The following is a 17,649-nucleotide window of genomic DNA, read 5'->3' as shown; positions in this document are numbered from 1 at the left end:
GGCACTGCCATACTTCTGCGCGACGGTATACCCTTTACGGATGTGCAGCGGCTGCCTAGTGGTCGTGGCATTTCTCTTCGAGTGAATGGTGTGCAGATTGTTAACGTGTACGCCCCCTCAGGTAGCACTCATAAGAGAGATCGTTCAAATTTTTATAAAAAACGAGGTTCCCATTCTTCTTAGCGCTTATCGTGCACATCTCATCCTCGGTGGTGACTTCAATTGTGTGCTTAACGACAGAGACCAAACTCCTAACACAAACAGATGTATCGAACTTGAACATTTAATTCGTGCAGTGCGTCTTCACGATACCTGGGAACAACTGCACGGTGAATGGGTAGCGTACACCTTTGTAACCAGTCATTCTGCCAGTCGGCTGGATAGGATTTGTGTGTCCGATGCCCTCCAGCGACACACTGTGAACTATGACATAGCTCCTGTCAACATCTCCGGCCATTGTGCACATCATTGTTACCTTAACCTACAACGCCAACAAAATTACCGCGGGAAAGGCTACTGGAAATTGAATATCAGCCTTCTGCAGGATTCCCAACTTGAAGAGGAGGTGAACATAACGTGGCAACAGCTCCAGCGGCACCGACGTCGTTACGCTAGCGTTCTACAGTGGTGGATTCGGTGTGCTAAGTCTAAATTACGCCTCACCCTCATGAGCTACGCCCGACAAAAAAGGTTTTGGCAGAAACAGACTATGGAATTTTATTATCGCTGTTTGAGAGAACTGTACAGTCGCACTACCAATACTTCTCGCGATATCGATGTAAAGATCGAACGATATAAAGCGAAAATCACGGCGATAACACGCCAACGAATGCAAGGCATCATCGTGCGAGCCCACCCAAGGACGTTGCCGCCGAAGAACTGGCCTTTCAGTACCACATCCTGAGAACGACGAAACGGTGTAAAGCCGTGTTGATTGAAGCCGTCGTTGATGACGCTGAGAATGCCATCACGAAGCAACGTGACATCATCTCGCACGTCTACGACTATTACAGTCAACTTTACAAGAAGCAATCCTTTGATGAACACTCGTGCGACCATATTCTTAGGACCTTGAGCTGTCGCTTGTCACAACAGGATAATGCAAACCTCGAATCTGTTTTCATAGAGGACGAAATCCGACTGGCGGTCCACAGTGCAAAGAAAGGGAAATCACCAGGACCCGACGGTCTCAGCGCTGAGTTTTACCAGCGATACTGGGACCTCCTCGGTCTGACACTCCTCCAGATAGCGAATGAACTCTGTCACCTGGAAGTAATACCCAAGGCATTTACGGAAGGTCTCATCTTGCCCTTACCGAAAAAAGGTAACAGCAGGAAGGTCGAACACATGCGACCCATCACACTCCTGAACGCCGATTTCAAAATCATCACCAGATCGATTAAGGTACGGATGCAAGGTTTTAGGCAGTTACCAGTACAGTGCAGTGCAAGGCCGAAGTGCAATCTCAGCTGCCTGCGATTTAAGGGACATCATTTGTTCATATGCTGAAACCAAAGGACAGGGCGCTCTGATCTTTCTAGATTTTGAGAAGGCTTATGACCGTGTACGTCACGACTTCCTCTTTAAAAGCATGAAGAAACTAGGTTTTGGACCTCATCTCATAGAATTAATTCGCAAACTTACTACAAACGCCTCTTCACGGATTCTCATTAATGGCCATTTTACAAAAGAAGTTTCCATTGGGCAATCCATCCACCAAGGATGTCCTCTGTCAATGATTTTGTACGCCATTGCAGTGGAGCGGCTACTGAACAACATAGCGCATAGCGGGATCGGGCTTAGCGTCTAGTCTGTCACTATCCCATGCATTGCGTATGCTGACGATATATGCGTAACTGTGTCATTATCGCAACAACTTCTGTCAGCAGAAACTCTTTTACAAACATTCACGTTTCTGTCAGAAGCAATTTGATTCCAGTGGATATTTAGTTGGTTTTGGGAAGGTTGTAGTCGTTTTATTTTAGCGTTTTTGTCGTTTGGTTTCGTGGCGTGTGTTTATGTTCATTTTGTCCACACCCAAAAACCCCCAATTTCCCCCCGCTTGTCCCGTTAGTTTCGTTATGTTTTTAGAGGAATATGTATTTGATGGTTTTTCGAACTATTGTTGTGTTTGATGTCATGTTTACTTAATGACGTCATAGTCGCGATATGCAAGTTTTCGTTTCCGCCATATTGGTGACGTCATTGGTCAAAGCAGACGGGTGGAATCGGACGTTTCCGATAACCCTGAGTTATTGTCACTTCAGGTGTATCTAAAAATGGTTAATTTACGGTTTTCAGCCCAGGAAATTCGTTACATGTTGAAATCTTGTCCTTTAAAGAAGCGTCTGTTCTGGTTCGTGATACCAGTCCCCTGAAAGCAACGTTTTTATCGCTTCAGTGAAAGAGCTACAAGCAGTCAGGTCAAACACGCAAAAAAAATACTTTCGGCTCATAGTCCAATGGCGAAAAACTTACAATGCTGGACAACAGGTACTGCCTCTTTCCGTTGCTGACAAGCATATTTTGGGTTTCTAGGAATACATAACTTTATTTATGAAATGCTACGTTTGCATACCTCTTGAGTATGACATGGCATACCAATTAAAAACAGACCCAATAGAAATCTAAGTGAGTAGTATTTTACTAATTCGGTCCGATAGAGGCACGCTTGTGTACAGATACTCAGCTTTATTAAAACAGACTTTCGTTGGAAGGTTATCATGGATAGTTTTATTTCATTTCTTATAATACAGTGCACAATTTTCGTCGGGTTTCTGTTAGTGTTGTTTAAACAAAAGTAGACATGAGAGAGAAATTAATCATCAACGACATATGCGAATTATCTGATGTTATCTATAACAGTCTGACAATGCACACACTGTTTATTGATTACATGTGAAAACTTGTTCTGAGTTAAGGCTGTCAGACAAGGTTTGAAGAAGAATAAAATGCCAGTACCACACGACAGCTAATGTAGAAAATACTTTTATGACGTATTTTGGCACGATGCGCTCTCCCCATACATAATACAAATGTTTCGAGATGCATCTGCTGCCTGGCCGTCTATTAAACCTGAAAAGAACAAAATGTCGCAGTAGTTGGCCCTTTTTCCATATGCAACTACTTTGGGTTGAGAAGTGAAGGGAATTATGTTCAAAGTTCCATTAGATTGATTTTACTTCGGTGATTACAAAATAGATTCGAATGTGTGAACTGGGTAGCCGAGGCAGCTAGTCCATGACGATTCGGTCAACGAAGTAAATGAATGTACTGAACATGCTGCAAACCACTACAGGGAGCCTGTGTGTCAGAATGCTCATCCAGTGTGGCGCAACGGCGTTACAATAGAAAAGTGAGCCATAGGGAAGAGGATTTGGTGGTCTGTTGGATTGCTGATAGATTCATGTACTCATGGTCCGGGTTCGATTCAAACTTTTGCCGATGATTTTTTATAGGGAGAGACAGATTCTATTATTTTCCGGCTGCGCCAAGTGAAGAAGGTATAATGGCATTGTGGTCTGAAATTCGCATTAAACATGATATTCCTTCTCTACCAAGTAGACCTCAGGTTGAACCACAATAAAGTCAGGCGTGGCGACATGTAGAAACTCTTATCATCAGTAACCTTTCTTATACTAGTTATTTATTTCTAGTGACGAAACAAACGCTATGTAGTGTCTCAGGACACTTATTCCATCTTTTATTTGAGTTTCTGTTTCCATCTTTTATTTGAGCTTCTGTATGTCGATAAAATTGGTTCTGAACTGTAAATGCAACTCAGACCGCCCTTAACGCAGAATTTGATCCCTTCGTGACAATACAGCTCGACTACAATTTGTTGTTTGTTCAAAACTGCAGACGTCTCAACATCTCCACATATTGCGCGCGAATGGGTTCAATTCTTGGCCCGGCACTAAAGTGTTCATTATGTGTTATCAAACTCTAGCATGAGAACACCTATCTGCTGGTGGATAATAATTTTGATATTTAATGTATTTTCATTCGTTGTCAACATTAACGATATCTGACGTTATTGACTCCCAGTGAGACACAGAACTATTTGCGAGATCACTGTAAGTTCAAGGATGTTATTCCGAGCTGCTGGTGGAGAAAAATTCGGTAGCTCACGTCTCTCTGTGGGTAGTCAACAACGATAAGTGTGGGGTTCGATTACCAGTCAGCACTGAACTCTTCGTCATATTATTTCTAGTTCAAACATGCTCACATGTCGCTGCCGGGTGATAGGTGTCGGGTTGGAGTCCTGGGAAGAAAAAAATTAATGTTTCTTGTCGTCATTTCAGTTAAAACATCTTGCTACTGCCGAGAAAATCCGATATGTCACAGTTGATTGTGCTTCGATAACAATCCGATTAGGTTCTGGGTTCGAATCCCTGTCCAACACAAAGCTTTACCTCACGACATTTCAAGTAAGTTACTTGTGAAGAAGCAATATTTAACATCTCTCGTAGTTCGTTAGTAGGGACAACAGATTTTGGGTAGGAATTCGCGTCCGTAAAAATGTTCACGTTATGTAATTTAAAGTTGATATTTCCTGACTGATACTGTCTAAAATTGAGGTATGTCACTCTCTGTATGCCTAGTCAGGAATGACTGTTAGTTTCCGTCAGTCACGGAATCTTTGCTTAGTCTTCATGACCTGGGTTTGAATACTTATGCAGAACGAGAAGGTTCGCCGTGTCATTTGAAGTTCATACATATTCTCAACTAGCAGCTCGTGAAAAACTTAAATTTTTAATGTCATTTTGTGTTAAATAATAAGTACGGTATGTTATTTTGAAGAGGAAATCATGAATACGACGAACTTACTACGTGCATTACGTATCTGACGTAATAATGAGAGTGGTAACATTTCAGGAATATCATTTATTGTAATAAATGTGAGCTTACAAGCCTTAAGGACAGTCTTATCTGTGATAAGGTGTTCCCTGATATTTGTAGTATCGTGGTATTACTTTACATCTTGAGTTACTGCGATACAGAGCAGTGTTTTATAATGGTGATTTGCTGGAACAATTTTTAATAGTCAAACGACTGTACCGAGGAGCGATTAGAGGACCAGCTAGACAGCTGCGTTGTGAGGGTTGTATGCGAATCAGGCGAAATGCAATTCAGGTCGTTCGGATACTTTTGAGCAAGACTGTACATTATTATACCACAATCGCGTGACTCAATTCCAGCTGCATGTTGCCTAACTTACGGCTTCAAATGGGAAAATAAATTTGATTTTCAATACTGAGTAATATCTGGCGTACTTCTGGAGAAAATTTAAAATGCTGTCATAACCTGCTCATTAAGAGGCATGATCATATCGGACAAATTCAAGACAGTAAATGCAAGTATTCCTGGTAGAAACTGTGTATTTATCTTTTGGATCTGCAGCTCTTGTACTTTCGTTCCGCATTTGCAGTTAAATTGTAGGACATGGGTTCCGCCTTTTTGCAAACGCATTTTTTTTCTTTTTACCCAAACGTGTTTCAGCACCTCTGTGCCACTATCGGTGGGTGTTTGTTTATTGAAAACTGTAAAAAAGTGAAAATGTAGCACATTTTCTGACCATCCAATTACCATATCAACAGATTTAAGAATAGTGGAATCCAACCACAGCCTATACCACAAACTGACAACGGAAGAGAACGTCCACATACAGGAGGCAACAGCAAAACTGAAACAAGTTTTAAATGAAAACACTCCAGTTTGTAAAGGCACATTGTTTAACAAATGAACGCCAAAGGGGTTAAGAAATGCAACATAGTGCTCACCGCGTTTTGCGATGGCATGAAATATGCGTTTGTCCTTGCGGGGCAGGCCCGGCCGCCTTGGTGCAGGTCTTCTTACATTCGATGCCACATGGAGCAACCTGCACGCCGGATGGGGATGAAATGATGATGACGACAGCACAGCACCCAGTCTCTGAGCGGAGAAAATCACCGACCCGGGCCCGTAGGGCGGCAATCGCCACGCTCAACACTCAGCTATCGGGGCGGACCGCGTTTTGCGATGAAAAAGGGCGTTTATAAAGAAAGATATTACATAAAGTACTTTAATGTGTGTGTGCAGTTTCCTCGGAGCCCAAGAGGAGGAAGTTAGTCACAACAATGCACGAATAGTAACAAAGATATACGCAAAACATTTTGACACGCCAAAATCACGTTTTTTAAATCATGGCACGTGTTAACTCGTCGATTAAATTTACATTTACATGGTTTGCAGATGACGAGCAAGTAGTGCAAACACCATACAGTCGGTGCTGAAAAACCATATAGTGTAAAATCACGGTAAGAAGTAAAACGAACGAAAAACTTTCTCTCATCCTCACTTTGTTACATCAGTTATAACCTAAAACATTTCCACTTTTTACAGTTTTCAATGTACGAAAACCCGCTGATGGTGGCACAGATGTGCTGAAACATGTTTTGATAAAAAGTAAAAACTGTGTTTGCAAAAAGGCGGAACCCATATTCTACAAGAATCTGTGTGGCCTATAAAAGTATGTCTTGAGCCATCTTAGCCGACGACGCACGAATCACCCAGAATTCACTCATTTAGTATTTGAGAATGAATGCACCTTGTGACCCCCAAGAAGCGTTACACATTATTTCAAACCTTTCTCTAAATTTTTCTGGGTAACATCCTTCAAAAATGATAAACGGAAAAAAGCTTATCGCTTACATTTTCGCGGCGAATTCTGTAAAACTTCAGCATGGGGCATACGTTTTAATTTATTACTTCTCTAGAACCGACTTTATTTGCAATGCATTTTGCAGACACTACCTACATATAGCACTGAACGCACCGGCAAAAATTATATCATTCTACGACACCATAAACACTGAGACGCGTGAAAAGCTACGTTTTCTTCAAACGGAACTCAAGACGGTGTCATCGCTCTCTTAAAAATATAACATCGCGTATAAGAATGGAAGCACAACGACGCAAACGCCAGCTCGTAGCGCAGTGACTCCGGCGGACAGGTGGACGCCCTGCCTCTACCGGCGTCAGTGCTGCCAACAGCGCTGTGATTGGCGTTAAAAAATTTCAAATGGCTCTGAGCACTACCCGACTTAACTTCTGAGATCATCAGTCGCCTAGAACTTAGAACTAATTAAACCTAGCTAACCTAAGGACATCACACACATCCATGCCCGAGGCAGGATTCGAACCTGCGACCGGAACGGTCGCTCGGCTCCAGACTGTAGCGCCTAGAACCGCACGGACACTCCGGCCGGCTATGATTCGCGTACCAACGGCACTCCGTGGCGTTCTTGGCGCGTGCATTCGCTGAAATGAATGCGCCACAACTGGCGTCCTGTCGATTACTCCATTTAACTTAATCTAGATCAGTGTTCGTCAAACATTTTTGCACAAGAGCCAATATTAACATTGTAGGGCGTAAAATGGGTGTAAAGTGGACACTCAGAAATTCAATTTTCACCAAACCATGGTTATTGATAGAAGCTTACCACTTACATATTTTGAATCTACCTATTATTAGGAATCGCACCAAATATTTTTGAACTAAAACGAAAAAATATACTGGAACTACATGCACTTTCCTGGAGCCTTAACGTAATCTACCGATTTTCCGTACATAAGCGGGTACTGCGGCGAGTGCCATTGCGGCAGGATCCCATGTTTGTTTTACTGGTTTCCGGACAAGTTTTTAAGGCGTCTTCACGTCTTAGTATCTGAAACAATACCAAGCAACTGCAGCAGCAAGTTTTTAGTCGGCCTTTTGGGTTAGGCGAAGTAGAACAGAGGCGGTTTCAAATAATATAAGGTAATTAACTCAAAATAGTCGCAAAGGGATAGAAAGGCGGATGACAGCTTTGTATATAAAAGGGTTCAAAAGTCTGTTTCTGTTGTATTCTGCATGCTTTCTGCAATTAACTATTATTGGGATGAACACTTCGCCACTTTTTCCGACCGAACGCCATGTCGGCGTCACTGATCCACAGAAGAAACTGTCAAACTGAAGTAAATAACAAGGAACTGCATTTGAAGGCCAAAAGACATTGTTTAAATGTTGGTAGGGTGAAGACTGATTACTCTCCATGGAAGTCAAGTAGTAAGAATATAATGCAAGTGACTTAATCAGACGACTCAAAAACAAAAACTTTTTTTATAAAAAATAACAGAAGGAGCTTCCTCTGTCAGCTTCACTGACAACAATGGTGATTTATATTAGCACCAGTCTGACTACTTCTCGGCAGCGCTGTTGAGGGGGGGGGGGGGAGGGGAATATAGGCAATGGCCACTCTGGCCACGTTACCACACCTCCCCCCACCGATCTTACTATTAATTGGTAAACTCCATAAATCAGTATGTTGTATTACTTATTAACAGTAGTTGCAATATCAGACTATCACAAATGTTTTGAATGACATTTTTCTTTTACTTATTGCATTGTATTACAACGGCTTTCATTTGATTGGATATTACTCGCTACAACCATGTACTGCATCTGCAGATGACTGCCTCTGTAGTGCACACTCAAGTATCCACGTTACCTCCGCACAGCAACTAAACCGTGCGCAGTTAGCACCGATCAGTTGCCATGGTAGCGTTGGAAGACAAACAGTAACATATCAGTGGCCGCACTTCATTCCACAGTGCCTCTTACGTTAGCGGCAAACTTTACATAGCCCAATGCCTAGTTCACCAACACCAATTAAAATTAAGCATAGTCGAGTAAACAAACATTTTTAAAACGTCGCTAAGATTCTTCATTATTGGTGCTGTTGAGGAGAGCTGCATGTATGTAGGCAAGATTTTTTTGCCCTAGCATTATGTTGTTTTTGTGTGGCTTTCAGCAGGTCTAATGGAAATGAAGACTCATGTTGCATGAGACATTGCGTTTCGATATTTATTGCTCAGAAAAGAGCAACTGTCAGGTCCCCTATTATCAACTGAGGTAGGTTGCCGCATGATACAACATCAACATCCTTCAGGACATCAAAAATTTGATCTTACCCAGTTATTGTCACTGCATAAGCGCAAGTATTACTGCTTAACAAGTCAAACCATTGTTTTTAAAGTGGCAGACTGTCAAGGATGACGTTATGGTTTAATAACAAATAGTGGTCTTATAAAGGCACATTTGCATGCCGAGCGTGAGTTTCCGCGGAAACGCGAAATACTAATTAAATAAATGATCAGTGACAAATAAATAAAGCCTATGGCACACTACTGCAGCGCTGTGTCGCTGATAAAACAAAAGCACAATTACGTTACTCTTATGTTTAATTAAGAAATGGAGAGCTCTGGTTGAAGTGGTGCGAGAAGCACGTATTTTTATTTTTATTGTCTGGCACACCGCCATATTTCATGTTATAGAAGAATACTGCGAGTTGCAACCACACTAGGCACTCGATTCTGTAAAGAATTTATATTTATAAAAGTAAGTAGGATTATGAACTGTAGGCTTATTCATTGAATATATCTGATTTAACTAACTGTGTAACTTTTTTATGTTTAGTAGACAATCACCTCTGTACGACGTATTGGCATTGGCTGGCAAATTATTGTAATATTGAGATTTAGATTATGAGTCCGCACCTACCGCAGCAGTCTTTGGAAACGATTTAATTACGAAGTCGGATTATTCAGTTTTATTTCACGGTCAACTACGAGTAACATTGCCTTTACGAAAAAGCCATTGTCAAGCGTCTGATACCGAATAATTAAACGTCCACGTTCCAGATAAGCAAATACAATTGCAATCACAATCACCATCATACAGATAGAATAATCAATATCTAAATAACAATATATTTTTATTTATTTATTTTATTTATTTTATATTGGCGACTGCGTGTCGGACTTGTTATTTTGTCATTTGTTACATTGTTCTCTTTGTTTCATGTAAAAAATCAACTTTCTGGACCTGGACGTCAATGTATGAGAGATAACAAAATCTGAAGATATTTTCCAATTCTGAAATTTTGCGGGAAGACGCAATGAAACTTCCAGCAAAATAAGGTAAGACGCAGCATCTTTGCATTGGTAGGCTTGACCAGACGTATAATTCAGTGTATTAGCTTTTCAGTAAATTCTGTAGTGTTTCTTTTCTGCATAACAGTTTCAGTGATAAATTTCATTCTCAGTACTTTTCCCTAAACAATAACGTATGCAACAATACCAATACACGAGTGTACAATATGGCCGACTTCTGTACGATATCATGTAACATGGCCAGCAGCCACTACCAATAATCTCAAATTCAGTTTATATTTTTAAATTAACAGACAGCCATTGTTGCTACGAGCGATTCATGCTCAACTACATTTTATTTTAAAATCAGTGTCAAAAATTTTCTTGAAACATATATCACGTGTGGCATGGTAATAACTAGAAAACAATACGCAAAAATGGAACAGCAAGGACGTACTATTCAGACGCAATCCGACTCGGACGTGAGACAAGTGTTAGAAAATGACTTTACGACAGCAACCGGTAGTGACGATTCATCAAACATTGACGCAAGTGTTGACGAAAATTTTGACGATAGGCCGTCCACTACAAAAATTTCAAAATCTCAATCAGAGCCCATGTTAATGCATGACGTCACGTCTAATGACGCGGCGGGGGCAGAGACCTTGCAAACGGTAAACATTGCCGACATGTTACAAATGCTAATGAAACAAAACGCCGAAAACATGGCAACCTTAAAGGCACAATTAGAGACACAAAATGAACAGTTAAAAACACAAAATGACGAAATCAAATCTGATCTCATAGCAATCAAGATACGTAATGACACTTTATGTAAGCGTGTGGAACTTATAGACGCCACACTGACCAAACAGATGACCGAACTCAGTACTAAATTTTCCCAGCTCAATACGAGACAAGAAAAGACTACAACTGACGTAGCACTTTTACAGACACAAGTAAAAAACCTTAATGTCACGTGTGAAGTTCTTACTGAACAAATTCAAACATATCCTTCAGTACATGACAATCTTGAAAAACGAATTACTGACGTACAGAATAAATTTGACAATGTTGAACAACACCTGACTGACATCTTACAATCAGATGCCACAGCTCATTTTCAAAATATTAATAAAGAATTTCATGATTGGGTTGAGAACAAAGACAAACATTTTGATAGATGCTTACGTGAAAATTTACCAACAATTGTGCACGACTCCGTAGCGCAATACATTACTAATAACAAACAGCTGATCAGTGACGCAGTACAATCCGTCACTGCACCCATGAGACAATTCACCGATCAACTACAGTCTGAATGTAACGAAAATATCAGTCAAAATGTACAGTTCAGAAACCAATATACATTCGAGTATGATACACACATTCCGCACACGACAAATACACAAGAACAAAACACACCACGACTACAACACATACCACGATGTGGATAGACAAACACAAGCTATTATCATGGTAAACCACAGCAACATTATCGTAATTACTCGCCAGCTGAACATACCAGTAATTACAGTGGAATAAATCCATATCACAATGCGAAGGAAGATGAAAGCTTAATGAAACACAGGCAATTTCAGATTTTTATCCCAGAAAAACGAACCACTCATCCGGTGATTTTTCTTAAATCTTTTAGTAACGCATTTCCACGCACTTGGAGTGACCGGAAAAAGATTTCATATATTGTCGGTTACATCCAAGGCGATGCAGCTGTCTGGGCATACAGTCAAGCTGACGTATGTACCACGTACAGTGAGTTTGAGCGTGCTTTTCTGAACAAATTCTGGTCGCAATCCGTCCAGGAGCGACTCAGAAGACAAATTTTAGAACCTGAAACTTTTAACAGTAAAAATGGTAACTTACGCAGATATTTTGAAAAATACTTGAACATGGGACATTTTTTAGAGGAACCAGTCGCAACGCGTGATATACTCCGAGCGTTGAAGGCCAAATTGCCTTTCAACATTAAGGAAAAACTTCTACATATCCCGGATGACGATTCAGATTATTTTTTAACAGCCTTAGATTCGGTTGACATGTTACTTGAAGATCAGCGCTTCGCGCGGCAAAACAGCAGCCACAATGTTTACACTAGTGGTATGCAAAACATGCAGGCTTGCCAACACAATTCTGGCACGCCCACAGTTGGATACGCGGTACAACAAAAACAGCAAACTCACATGCCGTCTCAGTACGGAAATCAAAATCAACACGCGTATTCCAATACAAACAATAGTTACAACAGTAATAACATTTCATGTGGCAATCCATACAAAAGGCACCGCGGTAATAACTACAACGGTAACAACGGATACAAAGGTAATAACAAAAACACAAACAGAAATAGAAATAATAATAACTACGAGCCAAGACAGCATCAAGGTTGGACTCGTAACGATCAGTGCTTTCATTCAAACTCTGCTTTACCACAGCAGCCACCAGCACAAAATTGGAGCATACCTTACGACCGACAGGTAAGTTATAATGCGCAACAGCAACAACAACCGCAAAAGTTTGGAGATCATAATAGGCAATATCCGAATGTGAATATAACAGAAATGACACCTGATGCACAACCTCAATCTGTGTCAGTACCTAGTACAAATGATAATCCAACAAACTAGAAACAGTCACTACTTTGCCCCAGGTCGTGGCTGAAGAATTCTTGGGGGGCGACTTCAATGTTAATCAGTTATTTGACACCACACTTGAACAACAGAATAATGATATGCCGAGTAATTCTAAACAAAAACTACCTGTTTTATTTATAAGATACAACCACAATAACAATATATCAGATGAACTTTTACAAGACAGTACACAATGTCGTTTAAACACAAATGAAATTGTTTTAGCATCTACTACTGGTGTAGTAGGTGGGATTCCAACTACTATTATCCTAGATACAGGTGCAGCTGTGAGCGTTTTGTCTTTTAATTTCTATAAAAAGATGTGTGAATTGGAACCTGTGCCTGAGTTTCCTGCCCAAAACTGTAAAATAACTACTGCACTAGGTAATAAGTCATGTAGGGTTACGAAGCAAGTTTTTGTAAACGTTAAAATAGGTAATGGAACCGTACAATGGCCATTCCTGGTTGTACAAAACCTTGTGACAAATTGCATATTAGGAATAGATATTATGAGCGAGAAGGACTGCATTATAGACTTCTCCAAAGGTAAATGTATTTTAAATGATAAAGGCAGTGTAATTATTATTGATTTGGACAGGAGAACTCTAAAGCATGACAAACACTGTACAGGGTACAAGGTTCAGTTAGGACTTGACAAAGACATTCAAGACATGCAAACACACTCATCTGACACAGAGATAATGGACTTGAAAACATTGCTTGATCATAAGATAAGTGAAGCTACAGCTCTCAGTGTACATGAACGTATAAAACTACAGGAAGTGTTATCCAAATATTTACAAGTTTTTACCAAACGATTAGGTGTTATCAACACGTATGTGTACAAGATTGAAGTTAAGCCTCACAAGATCTTCTACCATAAGACATATAACGTACCGATATCTCAACGACCTGCTGTGTGGCAAGAATTAAAACAAATGTTAGACTGGAAGGTCATTGAACCATCCACCTCACCTTATTGTAGTCCTCTACTTGTTGTCAAAAAATCAAATGGAAGCATTAGGTTAGTGTTAGACGCACGAGCTATTAATGAAATAATTTTACTGGTTCACACAAAACCTGAAAATTTAGAAGAGCAATTACAGAAATTCCTAGATGCAAAATATTTTTCCACAATAGATCTCGCTAATTCGTTTTGGCAGGTGGGTATCACTCCTGATTCTCGGAAATATACTGCATTTATGCTCGGGGGGCGAACCTATCAGTTTTGTGTTCTACCCTTCGGACTGAATGTCAGCTCTGGGGTATTCATTACAGCCCTGGATACCGTGCTTGGCGACGATTTAGTTGAGACAGTCACACACTATGTAGATGATATACTGATAGCTACACAATCTTGGAATGAACACGTTGACACTCTTCAAAGAATTTTAGAAAAATTTGCACAAGCTGGAGTCACAGCCAACCTAAGAAAATCAAAATTTGGTTGCAGTGAGATAAAGTATTTAGGACATATCATTAATTCACAGGGCATACGTCCGGATCCCAGTAAATTAGATGCTATCAGAAACTTTCCTAGCCCTCGAACTAAAAAGCAGTTAAAATCATTCCTTGGGCTATGTTCATTTTTCAGACGTTTTTTGCCACAACCACTTTTGAACAGTAAACATCTGCTAAATCTACTCAGAAAGAATCAAGTTTGGATCTGGTCGGAACAGTGCCAGAATGACTTTAATACAATTAAACATGCTTTAGTGAATGCTAACATATTGAGCCATCCAGATTTCAATTTAGATTTTTGTATGACTTGTGACGCTTCACGTACTGGCTTGGGCTGTTGCTTATTTCAAGTTGTAAAGAATAAAGAGGAGGAACAGATAAGAATTATTGGGTTTGCGAGTCGCACTCTAACTGAATGTGAGCGTACATACTCCACTACTGAGTTAGAAACACTTTCCATAGTATGGGCATTCAAGAAATTCAATTATTATTTATTTGGAAAACATACAGTAATTTACACCGATCACCAGGCCCTGACATTTTTGTTAACTTGTAAACTTGTACATCCTAGACTATCACGATGGGCAGTTACACTTCAGAACTACTCTTTTGAAATTAAGTACATAAGAGGTAAGGACAACACCATTGCAGACACTTTGTCTAGACTTCCACAAGGTATGAATGATACCAACAGTGACTTAGAAAATATAAATGACTACAGGATTCTCTTAATGCAAGACAAGCAGTGTCACCAATATTATATTGATATGTGCAGAAACATGGCTGAATTACAAAAATCTGATCCTCACTGGTATAAAATAATAACATTACTGGTAGAAAAACACAATCATCCTTTGACTAAGTATTACAAGTTACACAATGATGTGTTATTTTACCGCCGACATCCAAATGCTACTAACTGGTGTGTATGCATTCCCAAAGAGTCTGAACGTAATCTAATTTGGCACACACACTTAGTTTGGGGTCATTATGGGACGAAAAAGTGTTTGGCAAAGCTCAGTACATACTGTTATTTTAGCAATATGAGAAGAAAAATTTACAGGGAACTAAAAACATGTGTCATATGTCAAAAATCAAAACCTCAGAATTTATCCACAAAAACAGATTTACATTCTATTTTACCTAGTAAACCCCTGGAAATTCTGTGTACTGACATCAGTGGACCGCATCCAGCAAGCTCTGGAGGCGTCAAATATATCTTAGCTTTTTACGATATATTTTCCAAACATGTAAAACTTTATGCTTTAAAATCCGCCACTGCAAATGCTATAATACGAAGATTCTCAAGTGATTACCTGACGCACGTGGGAAAACCTAAAGCAATTCTATCAGATAATGCAGCATACTACTCTGGGTACAAATGGAGAAATTTCTTGAAGGACAATAACATTAAAAGTATATTTATTTCGAGGTTTAGTCCACAATGTAACGCGACTGAGAGACTTTTCCGAGAATTAAACCGTTTCATGAGGACCTATATTTCATCAAAACATACTAATTGGGTGTCCTACCTAAGTCTTTTCGAAGACGTACACAATAACTTAAATATTTACGATACGAATTACACACCTAACGAGATCATGTTCAATTGCAAACAGAACGATCAGTGGATAGAACCATTACCTAAGTTGTCAGACAAGGAAATCACACCTGAACAGAAAATAAAAGAAGTATTGACTACATTGACACATCACGCACAAATACGAAACAAACATCACAGAAACATAATAAAAAGAAAACAAAAATTCGAGGTAGGAATGCTTGTACTACTTCGTACTCATCATAAATCTGTAGCACTCAAACGACGCAACGCTAAGTGGCGTCTGCTATATGAAGGACCTTATATAATTGTTAACATACCGCATCCTGGTGCGTATCTGTTACAACATCCTAGAACTAACAAAATTATTGGGCTATACGCACACCGAGATCTTAGAGCATTTCATGCTGAATAATGTCAAAGTCATACCCATCAAAATATTGCTAAGCAACTCGAAAAACTCTGTTGTTACAACACAGATAATAAGTAGTATAGAAATTTTCATTTCAGCGGTTCCAGTGACGCAGTTGAAGACAGAAGAACTCTTCTTTCTGCGCGCGCCTCCACCTGAAAGACGGAATATTAAAGTAAAATTTATGATTACGTAGCAGTGGATGACATATTAATTTTTCACGGAACATTTGTTACTGAAGGTACCACTGACTTGGTGTGACACCTGACGAACTGACAGACGTCATCTGAGAAGCGATCTTTTACTTTGAGAAATAGATTAGACGCACATCTCTCAACACGAAAAGCATCTATCAGTAGTCAAGGCCACACAGACACTTTACACACACGTACAAAACGCGAGGAATCGAACATTTTCTCTCTCTTACTATTTTGAATATTTATTGAGTAGTGGTCTTGCCTACTGATGTAATGAATGTTGTGTCTAACCTATCTTAATTTCAGATGACATCACAAAAAACATCGATAATATCCCAGCAAAACCGCTAAGGAGGATGTAAATATCTGCAATTCATGTAATCAAATGTGACACAATGTAATAACCTATAGCGATATAATGATGATGTAAACATGTTTATGTGCAACTATATTATGTTTATGCTAAGAAAATATGTGACGTGTGTATGTATAATTACTTATTTTTTTAACTGATGTATAGTGTAACTGTTACTATGTAAAAATTTGAACAAAACGAGTGCCAAAAAGACATTGCATAGTGAACCACTGTTCACGGACGTTAACGAACATTACTAACTCTGCAACTACGCGGAAACCTATGTGAAAGAAACTGTTAATGCCATTCATTATGCAGCGTATCTATGTGAACGCGATGAACGATTTCCTTGATTAATAACTACGAACATTTAGGTGAGCTATATTCAAAAAAAAAAAAAAAAAAAAAAAAAAAAAAAAACTGAAAATGTGAAGTGCATAATTCGTGCATCGTCTAGTGATATTACTACAGTACCCAACTTCAAGATGTTAACTGGATTAAATGGACACAAAGTGCCTGTCCAGAAAACAACACGACGGGTGGAAGAATTTTGGTTGGAACTTCAGGGAATGAAATGTTCTCGAAATGACGGACACTCTTACCTGGACTGTCCAAGGATCGACGCCAGCTATGTGCCGTCCGAGGTTCTGCAACCAAGCTTCCACGGAATGTAAAAAACGAACTGCACGTGGACCAATTACTCGACGGGTCACGTCTGATCTGTAATAAGCAATGCTTTTAGTCACAACGAACTGCATCACTACGACTATAATGGAAATGAGAAATGGACACGCTTATGTATTAATCACGTTGTTATACAACGATGTTACTGTGATCAAAAAACCTTACCACGACGATACTAACCTGTAAAAAATTATTGTGCAGCAGATGAATATGAACTGTAATAACGACACGATGTGTATAGGTCAACGCACCTGAAAAATACGGACATTTTTCTTTGAAGTATTTCAAAACAATACTATGTAACTAAGAACATTCAACAATCTAAGTTGTATTGTGTTATAACAAATATTGTAAATTTAAAACTAAGTTACCTG

The sequence above is a fragment of the Schistocerca americana genome, chromosome 6 (assembly GCF_021461395.2).
Source record: "Schistocerca americana isolate TAMUIC-IGC-003095 chromosome 6, iqSchAmer2.1, whole genome shotgun sequence".
NCBI lineage: Eukaryota > Metazoa > Arthropoda > Insecta > Orthoptera > Acrididae > Schistocerca > Schistocerca americana.
The sequence above is the reverse complement of the archived record's forward strand: the minus strand, read 5'-3'. Positions refer to the sequence as shown.